At 35.8% G+C, this 9,894-nt stretch overlaps 1 long non-coding RNA gene across 1 annotated transcript in view; it reads left to right on the top strand.

Moving 5' to 3' along the window:
* The first annotated feature begins 435 nt into the window (after positions 1 to 435).
* Positions 436 to 9,894, top strand: part of LOC138906400 (uncharacterized) — a 32,013-nt gene continuing 22,554 nt past the window's right edge. The window contains exon 1 of the long non-coding RNA XR_011413739.1: positions 436 to 639. This is a non-coding gene — a long non-coding RNA (uncharacterized lncRNA). The remainder of the gene's footprint in view (positions 640 to 9,894) is intronic.

The raw sequence follows: 9,894 nt of genomic DNA, 5'->3' as shown, positions 1-9,894 counted from the left end.
GACCTTAAATTTTGCACACAAGTCACATTTCACATTACGGACCTATTCAAATTTCCAGAATCGGATTCCGACCTCAATATCAAAAAGTCAATCCCCGGTCAAACTTCCCAAATATTCATTTTTCGTCATTTCAAGCCTAATTCCACTACGGACCTCCAAATAATTTTTCGGACACGCTCCTAAGTCCAAAATCACCGTACGGAGCTATTGGAATCATCAAAACTTCATTCTGGGGTCGTTTACACATAAGTCGATATACGATCACTATTTTAACTTAAGCTTTAAACCTTGGAACTAAATGATCCAATTCATTCCAAAACCTCACCGGACCTAAACCATTTACCCCGGCAATTCACACAACAAATGTGAAGTACAATTTGAGTAGTAAACGGGGTTGTAATACTCAAAATGACCGGTCGAATTATTACAATAAAGAGACGGCTAAAACCCTAATTTGAAAACCCCATCGAGTGCATAAACCCTTTCGATCATCTGCCCTTTTGGTTTTCCATATTTCCATGGAGCACCAACGAGCAAGAATAGGCGGTGAACAGTAGGAGGACACATCAGCGACGACGCAGAAGAAAATACGTAAAGAAATCTCTCTATGGTAACTACATAAACTACTATGGCTATAGAGTAAGCCTTTCTCTTCTCCCTCTTTCTCTATTTTTAGATATCCTTTCCAGCGGCGAACCCAGAATTTTATTCTAGCGGGATCAATAAAGTGAAATTTGTATGTTGATTTTTCTTTTTTCCAATAATGCCCATGAATATTATTTTCATTTTGAGGTGGCGTTAAATATATAAAATAAATAGTAAACACAAGTTTATTACATATAAAGCAATTAAAAGACATAAAAACAGAAATACATCAATTTGCACGTACAAGTAACTTTTAAATGACAATTTACAAATAATAAGTAATATAACATAAATTGTAACTCCATATGACACAAATAATAAGTTTTAAAGGAAATATGAGCTAACAATTTTGATATATTACTTTAAGTAGAACTAGTTTAAGCTAAAAAGATAAAAGAATCGAAGCTAAATTAAGAAAACATACGTAATCTGCTTACAGCAAGATTCGAACCCTCACACTCTATGGGAAATGATCCGGTCGACCACGGAGCCGCCCTCACAGTTGTGTTAAGTGGGTTCATTTATATTTAATTTTTTTTTTTTTAACGAAGCAGATTCAGTTTAACCCGTTTGCTCTCACGTGGGTCCGCCCGACACTTCCCATTACTTGTTTGGTTTGTGGATGAGTTTTGCATTAAATTCAATGCAAGGAAATAAATCCCATCTAGGCAAAACCTTAAGCCTTGGTGAGTATAGTTACATTGGGAGAGTTCCCCCGTATCTTCATAAGCATAGTTACTCTGTAATGTAGCGGTGGAATCACTAGCGGAACCGGAAATTTATACAAGGGGATTCAAAAATATTCTAGGATGTTACCGTTGTAATTTGAACATATGACCTAAAACAATTTTGACCCCTCCCCCCCTAACTACTATTCTTGTATTTTCTTAATGTCAAGGGGATTCAAAATCTCACTCACCAAAAAATAAAGTTGTCTTTCAAAAGAACAAAACAGAACATTTCTAAAGACCAAAATAACACCTTTGAATAAAAAAACCAAATTTACTTTCTTTTCTTAAATTAATTTTTATTATTCTTTTGTTTTTTGTTGTTATTATTACGTTGGGGACGGGGGAACGGTAAAGGGGAAGGAGATGTTATGTATGGGATTGGAACCATCCAACTACAAGGTGGAAGGTGAGTCTGCTTACCAAGTGAGCTGATCCCCACGAGAAGTTACAGTGCTTAGCATTGTGGATTTTAGTGCTCCCTAAAATATCGTATTTCATATTTTGTTTTTCAATAACAAACATAAGCAGTCTAAGAAATTAATCAGTTTATTTAAACATGAATAATGAATCAAGTTTCTCCCACCTAGTAAATTTCTTTGGAGGTGGGAGTTTGAAACATTTATCTATTTTCTTGTCACTTTCTACATATTAATATATGGAAGAATATCAGTAAGATTTGTATGTATCTAATCTAATGGAAGGGACATCATCTCCAGCTAAATTTAGGTTTCTATTGCCTGTGCTATCTCCGGAAAATCTTACTGCTCCCAAGTTGAAGTAATTTGGGAGCAGCTCTGTAACGACCCGACTTATCGTTTTAAAAATTAATGCTTCGTTCAGTGAATTAAGGTATCGAGCAGTTTCGCAATATGTATTATGATCCGCGAGTGTGATCGAGTTTGATTTACTGAAGATTCGAAATTTAATTAAAAGAATAATCCTTATTTAGAAGCTTAAATGGAAAGAGTTGACCGGAGAGTTGACTTTTGAGCAAACGACCTCAGAATAGAATTTTGATGATGTCAATAGCTTCGTATGGTGATTTTGAATTTCGGCGTATGTCCGAATTCGGATTTGGAAGTCCGTAGGATAATTCAACGCATTTTGGCGAAAGTTGAAAAATAGAAAATTTTTGGAAAGTCCTACCGAAGGATGAATTTTTTATAACGAGGTCAGATTTCGATTCCGGAAATGGGAATAGCTCCATTACATCAAAAGTGACTTGTGTGCAAAATTTGAAGTCATTCCGGATTGATTTGATACGTTTCGGCGCAAAATATAGAAGTTGGAAGATTTGAAAACTCATAATTCAATTCGATGCGCGATTCGTAATTTCGGCGTTGTTTGACATGGTTTGATATCTCGACTAAGTTCGTATTGTATTTTGGGACGTGTTGATATATTTGATTGAGGTTCCGAGGGCCTCGGGTGGATTTCGAAAGGTTAACGGATCAATTCGGACATTAAGATAAGTTGCTGGAATTTCTGGACAGCAACATGAACAGTGATTCGCAGAAACGTGAACAGTGATCGCAGAAGAGGAGGCAGCGCAGAAGCGTGAATACTGCCCGCAGAAGTGTGAACAGTGCCCGCAGATGCGTGAACAGTACTCGCAGAAGCGAAACTGGACAGAATCATTAAGGACCAAAATTGGTCATTTTGCCATTTTCGTTTTGGATTTTTGGAGCTCGGATTTGGGCGATTCTGGAGGAATTTTTCACAAGCTTGGTTGGGATAAGTGTTCTATATCCTAAAGTGTTTATATTTCATGAATCCATGATTATATTCATCATTTAATTCGGATTTAAATGGAAGAAATCAAGATTTTTGCAAAATCCTTCAAAAACGAAAATTTAAGATTTGGAGCTCGAGTTGTTATTGGAATTCAATAAAATTTGTATGATTGAACTCGTATCGGAATGGATTTTCGTATTTCATGAAAATTATGTCGGATTCCGAGATGCAGGTCCCGCGTTGACTTTTGTTGACTTTTTGGAATAAATTTTTAAGTCAACGTATTATTATCCGGAATTATTTTCAATGAATTTTAATGAAATACAATTAATATGGATAGATTTGACCGGTCCGGAGGTCAATTCAATCAAGAATGCGATTTTAAAATATTGGCATAACTTCAATAAGGTAAGTGTCTTGCTTAACCTCGAGTGGGGGAAATACCCCTTAGACATTGAGTATTATGTGCAAACTGTGTAATTGAAAACCATGTACGCGAGGTGACGAGTACGTACTTGGTTTATATGTGCATATTTTATTGATTAAAATTCTTAGACGCCCTTAGGTATTAAATTGGAACTTTATTTTCACTTATTAAATTCTCTATTTGCCATGCCTAGATCCTTGTTTGTTGAAATTATTTTATACGATGATTTGGTGTGATTGTCACCTTGATTTTTATGTGAATTATTATTTTGTTGAGTTGTTCACTCCCGGATATTTTGTTAAGATTTTGTGCACATTATGGTCGAGCCATGGGCTCCTTATTGTGGAAAATAATGTATTGTTGATTTTTGTGGCAAGTTGTAATATTTAGGCACTTGATGTGCAATTTGTGATATGTTGTAAGATTTGAGCACTTGATGTGCAATTTGTGATTTGAGCACTTGATGTGCAATTTGTGATATGTTATAATATTTGAGCACTTGAGGTGCAAGTTGTATTATGCTGTGATATTTGGGCACGTGAGGTGCAATTTGTGAAATATTGTGATGTTGAAACGAATGCGGTGAGATAAAGGTGGCTTGAAATGCGTGGCTAGTAGGGGAACTACTAGAAGTCATGCGGTGATATAAGGTCAGGGTGTTAAAACGCATGCAGTGAGATAAGGGTGGCTTGAAACGCGTGGCTGGTAGGGGAACTACTAGAAGACATGCGGTGTGATAAGGGTGGCTAAAATGCGGGATGCTATTTCGGGAAAAATAATTTCTTTAAAATTAAATGTGAAGGCTCCCACGGTGATATAAGAAAATGAGATATTGTGAATTTATTTATGATTTGGGACTACGAGGTGGTATCTCGGGAGTGCCTTGTTGATATTTCTTTATTTATGTTCTTGTCTTGGGTGATTTTATTTCATTTAATATGTAAATTCTTGTCTTCTTCCGTGATGTACTAGTTGACTTTATTATTATGTGTTTTGTTCTCCTCGTTATATTGTGTTGGCTTTAGCTTTTTAGCACGTGACTCTGAAAAAGTATATTTCTGGTTTTTTTTTTTTACTGATTTTCGATGATTGAGTTGATTTAAATAAAATAAATTCTTATGTTTTAAATTAAATAATTTTACATCCAAATTAGTAGTTAACTGATGCTTTAATTTAAGTGCAAATGTTATTTTCTTCACCCAAATAATTTCTAAAATAAATTCATTTCTTTGTTGATTTCTTACTTAATTTAAAAATTGTAAACTTACTCTATTGAAAATAAATTAATCATGCGGATCTTATATACATTTATTATTGACATGTGAGTTGTCCATGTGGCTGTGATAGAAATATGGACACGAGGTGCCGTAAAAAATATGAAAGTGTGCTGAGACCCGTAATATTTTTTAAGATTATGAAATGAGGTGTTACAGGGTGACTTCTTAATTGAAAGAATTATATTCAAAATATTTATTTGGAAGGATTTTTACTTAGAAAGTATTATATGAAAGAATTGTATTTGAAAGATATTTATTTGAGCAAATTATATCTGAAAGAGAGTTATTTGAAAGAATTATATGTGAAAGACATTTATTTGAAGATCTTTATTTAATTGGGTGTACTTGTATTTATTATTTGTTGATCGATATTAATGATATTCTTGTTGTCTTGCTGTGCATAACACTGATTGTTTTATGTTGCCCTTATTGTTATTTGTATCCTATTATTTTGTATATTATATTACATAGGTTATTATACTAGTGAGTGTCTTGACTGTACCTCGTCTCTACTCCACTAAGGTTAGCCTTGATACTTACTGGGTACCGACCGTGGTGTACTCATACTACACTTCTGCATATTTTTGTGCAGATCCAGGTATTGGAGATATCGGACTCGAGCAGAGTTAAATCGGGATCGTAAGGATTCAAGGTAGAGCTGTTTGGTCGTCGTAGTCCCTTGGAGTCTTTTCATTTCATTGTACTGTTAATTTTTAATCAAACAGTATTGTATATTCGGTCCTCATGATCATTTTACGTATTCAGTTAGAGTTCGTAACTCAGTACTACCAGTCCTGGGAAGTTGTACATTTATATTTGTTTCGCTGTTAGTTTTGATTACTTATTTAATTCAAAAAAAATGGCTTCAAAATGTAATTGAAATCGGCTTACCTAGTCTTATAGATTAGGTGCCATCACGACGCCTGTGGTGGGATTTTGGGTCGTGACAAGTTGGTATCAGAGCTCTAGGTTCATAGGTTCTACGAGTCACGAACAAGTCTAGTAGAGTCTTGCGGATTGGTACGGAGACGTATGTACTTATCTTCGAGAGGCTACAGAACTGTTAGGAAATTTTCACTTCTTTCATTCCTATCGTGCGGAATTTGTTAAATTTGGAATTTGAGCCTTTGTATCTCTATTCTCTCACATATGGTGAGGACACGTGCTACCGAGTTAGTTGAGCAGGCATCCACACATACTGCTAGGGCTGCAAGAGGCAGTGGCCGAGGTAGAGGTCGAGGAAGGGCACGTGCCGCGACTAAAGCACCTATCAGAACAGCAGTTGAGGAGCCGCCAGTAGCTCCAGTTGAGGGACAGGTACCAGAAGAACCTGTTGTTACCCCCGAACTTCAGGAGACTTTAGCACAGTTCCTGAGTATGTTTGGTACATTAACCCAGGCAGGATTAATCTCTGTTACACCAAATATTTCGTGGATTAAGGGAGTAGTTCAGACTCCAGAGCAGCAGGTTCATATTGGCCAAGTTCCGGGTATAGTACCAGTACAACCCATTATTCCGGTTCAGCCTGAGGTCAGGCCAGAGGCATCAGAAAAAGAACAAAAGAGGCTTGAGAGGTTTAAGAAGTATGACCCACCTACTTTCAGTGGCACAACTTTAGAGGATGCCCAAGGATTTCTAGAAAAGTGTCACCGTATTCTTCGCACCATGGGTATTGTGGAAGTGAGCGGAGTTGCCTTTACTACATTTCAACTGTCAGGCACAGCGTATCAGTGGTGGTAAATCTATGAAGAAGGTAGATCAGCCGATGCAACACCACCAACTTGGGCTCAATTTTCGAAAATGTTCTTGAAAGAGTTTATTCCCCAGACTCTCCGAGATGCGTGGCACACAGAGTTTGAACGATTGCGTCAGGGCACTATGACAGTGTCAGAATATGCTATCAGATTCATTGAGGGGCTCGATTATGATATTAAAATATGCATGGCTCGAGAGTTGCAAAATGATACTCCATTTCAACAAGTAGTGGAGATTGCATGGAAGATTGAGGGTGTTTTAGGCGAGGAAAGGGAGTCTAAGGAGGGCAAGAGGTTTCGAAGATCTGGAGGGTTCAATGGATTTTACTCTTCAGCTAGGACCCATTATAGCGGAGGCTCGAGCACTCGGTCAGCTCAGTCCGCACATCAGATTACTCGGGGTGCTTCAGTTTATAGTACACCACCGACACGCGATTTTTATAGTGGTTATCCCAGTTATCCGGTACAGACTCTGTCACGACCCAAAAATTCCACCACAAGCGTCGTTATGGCACTTAGTCTCTAAGACTAAGTAAGCCGATTATAATCATAATTCAAGCCATTTTTTTATAAAGATATAATTTAATACACTTGTCGAAACCAAAGGTGAAAATAATTTTAAAAACCTCCCAAGACTGGTAGTACTGAGTCACGAACTCTAACTGAATACATGAAATGATCGCAAGGATCGAATACTCAATACTGTTTGAATAATAAATAACAGTACAATAAAATGAAAAGACTCCAAGGAACTGCGACGACCAAGCAGCTCTATCTTGAATCCTTGCAATCCCACTCTAACTCTGTCCGAGTCCGATATCTCCAATACATGGCTCTGCACAAAAATGTACAGAAGTGTAGTATGAGTACACCACGGTCGATACCCAGTAAGTATCAAGACTAACCTCAGTGGAGTAGAGACGAGGTACAGTCAAGACACTCACTAATCTAATAACCTGTGCAATATGATATACAAAATAATAGAAAACAAATAGTAGTGATAGCAACACAAATCAACTAGTGATTTAAACAAAAAGGCAACAGGAATACTGTAAAATATTACTCAAACGAATAATAAACACAGGTACAACCAATTAATCAAGTCCTTTCAATATACATCTTTTATCTATAAGTTTTTCAATAAAAGTCTCTAGAATATAATCCTTTTCAATAAATATATTTCGAATATACTTTCTTCAAATAAATATCCTTCCATTATAATTCTTTCAAATAAATATCTTTAGAATATAATTCTTTCAAGTAAATATCTTTCAAATATAATTCTTTCAAGTAAATATCTTTCAAATGTACTTCTTTCAAGTAATTATCTTTCTAATATAATTCTTTCAAATAAATATCTTTCTAATATAATTCTTTCAAGTAAATATCCTTCCAATATAATTCTTTCAAGTAAATATCTTTCAAATATACTTCTTTCAAGTAAATATCTTTCTAATATAATTCTTTCAAGTAAATATCCTTCAAATATAATTCTTTCAAATAAAAGTCACCTTGTGACACCTCATTTAACTTTCCTGGCGTGAGAAATATATTCAATATATCACATCAAATGACACGGCAATACCTTCGTGCACTTGTCTCATTCTCACCCAATACATATATGTAGATCAAATCAATTGGCACGGTAACACTCTTCGTGCATTTATATCTTTCTCACAGTGCATACATATAACAGTACCAACTAGGTGGGAGAAATGCCAATAACAATAAAAGAAATAAAGTGGAGGCACACAGGAAGCAACAACGACTACAAGTCACATAGAAAACAAAGGTGCACAATAACATCTCAAGATAAATGCATGAATGTATACACAACAAAATGATATCACAATATAATGTATGTCTCTCGTCCTCGCCTGCATGGAAACACCCTTTGTGCCATGAATATATGATAATATAAAAATAATTGTACGGCATCACCCTTCGTGCTTTTACTCTCATCCTCACCTAATAATATAAATGAAATAGCACGGCATCACCCTTCGTGCTTTACACTCTCAAATGGCACGGCATCACCCTTCGTGCTTTACACTCTCAAATGGCACGTCATCACCCTTCTTGCTTTACACTCTCAAATGGTACGATATCACCCTTCGTGCTTTACACCCTCCCTCGCATGATAATATAGTTCAAATGTCACGGCATCACCCTTCGTGCATTACACTCTTCCTTACCAAGCACATGTATATCATTAACAAGCAAGGTAGGAAGCATAAATAACATCAAGGAGAGTGTTTAAACCACAGCACAATACAACAATTCATATCACAATTTGCCACTGACCAAAACCAAATTCCAAATATGTAGCAGAATCAATAAATTCTTCAACAAATAGCCCAAGGCTCCACAAAACGTATATAAAACCTCAAAACAATCAACAGAGGTGAAAAATACTCAGTATAGGGCAACACCTTCATCAATCCAAATTCTTGATAATTATATTAACTCCTCAATTTAAACTTATTTAATAAATATTTACAGATAAGGATTTCATCATGAATTTAATTCCAAGAAAAATATCAAATCAACAAACACACGTAATTTACATAAAATCCAAATGACAATAACACCAAGTTATTATATAAAATACAAACTTGACAAATAAGGAATGAGGCGTAATAATTCAAGGATTTACTAATGCCAACAATTATCTAATTTAATACATAAGAATGCCTAAAACTTTAAACCAATAAAATTTGCACATATAAGCCTTAGTACGTACTCGTCACCTCGCGTACACGGCTTTCAAATCACACAATTTCCACTTAAGACTCGATGCCTAAGGGGTAATTCCCCCACTCGAGGTTAGACAAGATACTTACCTTATTGAAGTTATGCCGATATTCCAAAATCGCCTTCTTGCTTGAATTGACCTCCAGACAGCTCAAATCTATCCAAATTAATTGTACCACTTCATTAAAATCCATTGGAAATAATTCCAGATAATAAAACACCAACTTAAAATTTTATTCTAAAAAGTCAGCGCGGGGCCCGCCCCTCAGAACCCGACAAAATTTTTATGAAATCCGAACACCTATTCCGATACGAGTTCAACCATACCAAAATTATCAAATTCCGATAACGGATTGCCCTTCAAATCTTAAATTAAAGTCTAGAGGATTTCTACCATTTTCAACCCAATTCACTAATTTAGTGATAAAAACAACACTAGATTCATGTAATTTAACCAAAATCAAGTTAGAAATTCTTACCCCAATATTTTTCTTGAAAAACTCTCGAACAATCGCCTCACCCGAGCTTCCTTGGTCCAAAAATGGAAGAATGAGATGAATTTGGACTTTATT

The sequence above is a fragment of the Nicotiana tomentosiformis genome, chromosome 2 (genome assembly GCF_000390325.3).
Source record: "Nicotiana tomentosiformis chromosome 2, ASM39032v3, whole genome shotgun sequence".
NCBI classification, from domain to species: Eukaryota; Viridiplantae; Streptophyta; class Magnoliopsida; order Solanales; family Solanaceae; genus Nicotiana; species Nicotiana tomentosiformis.
Note: the sequence above shows the minus strand (reverse complement) of the source record. Positions and strands in the feature narration are given on the sequence as shown.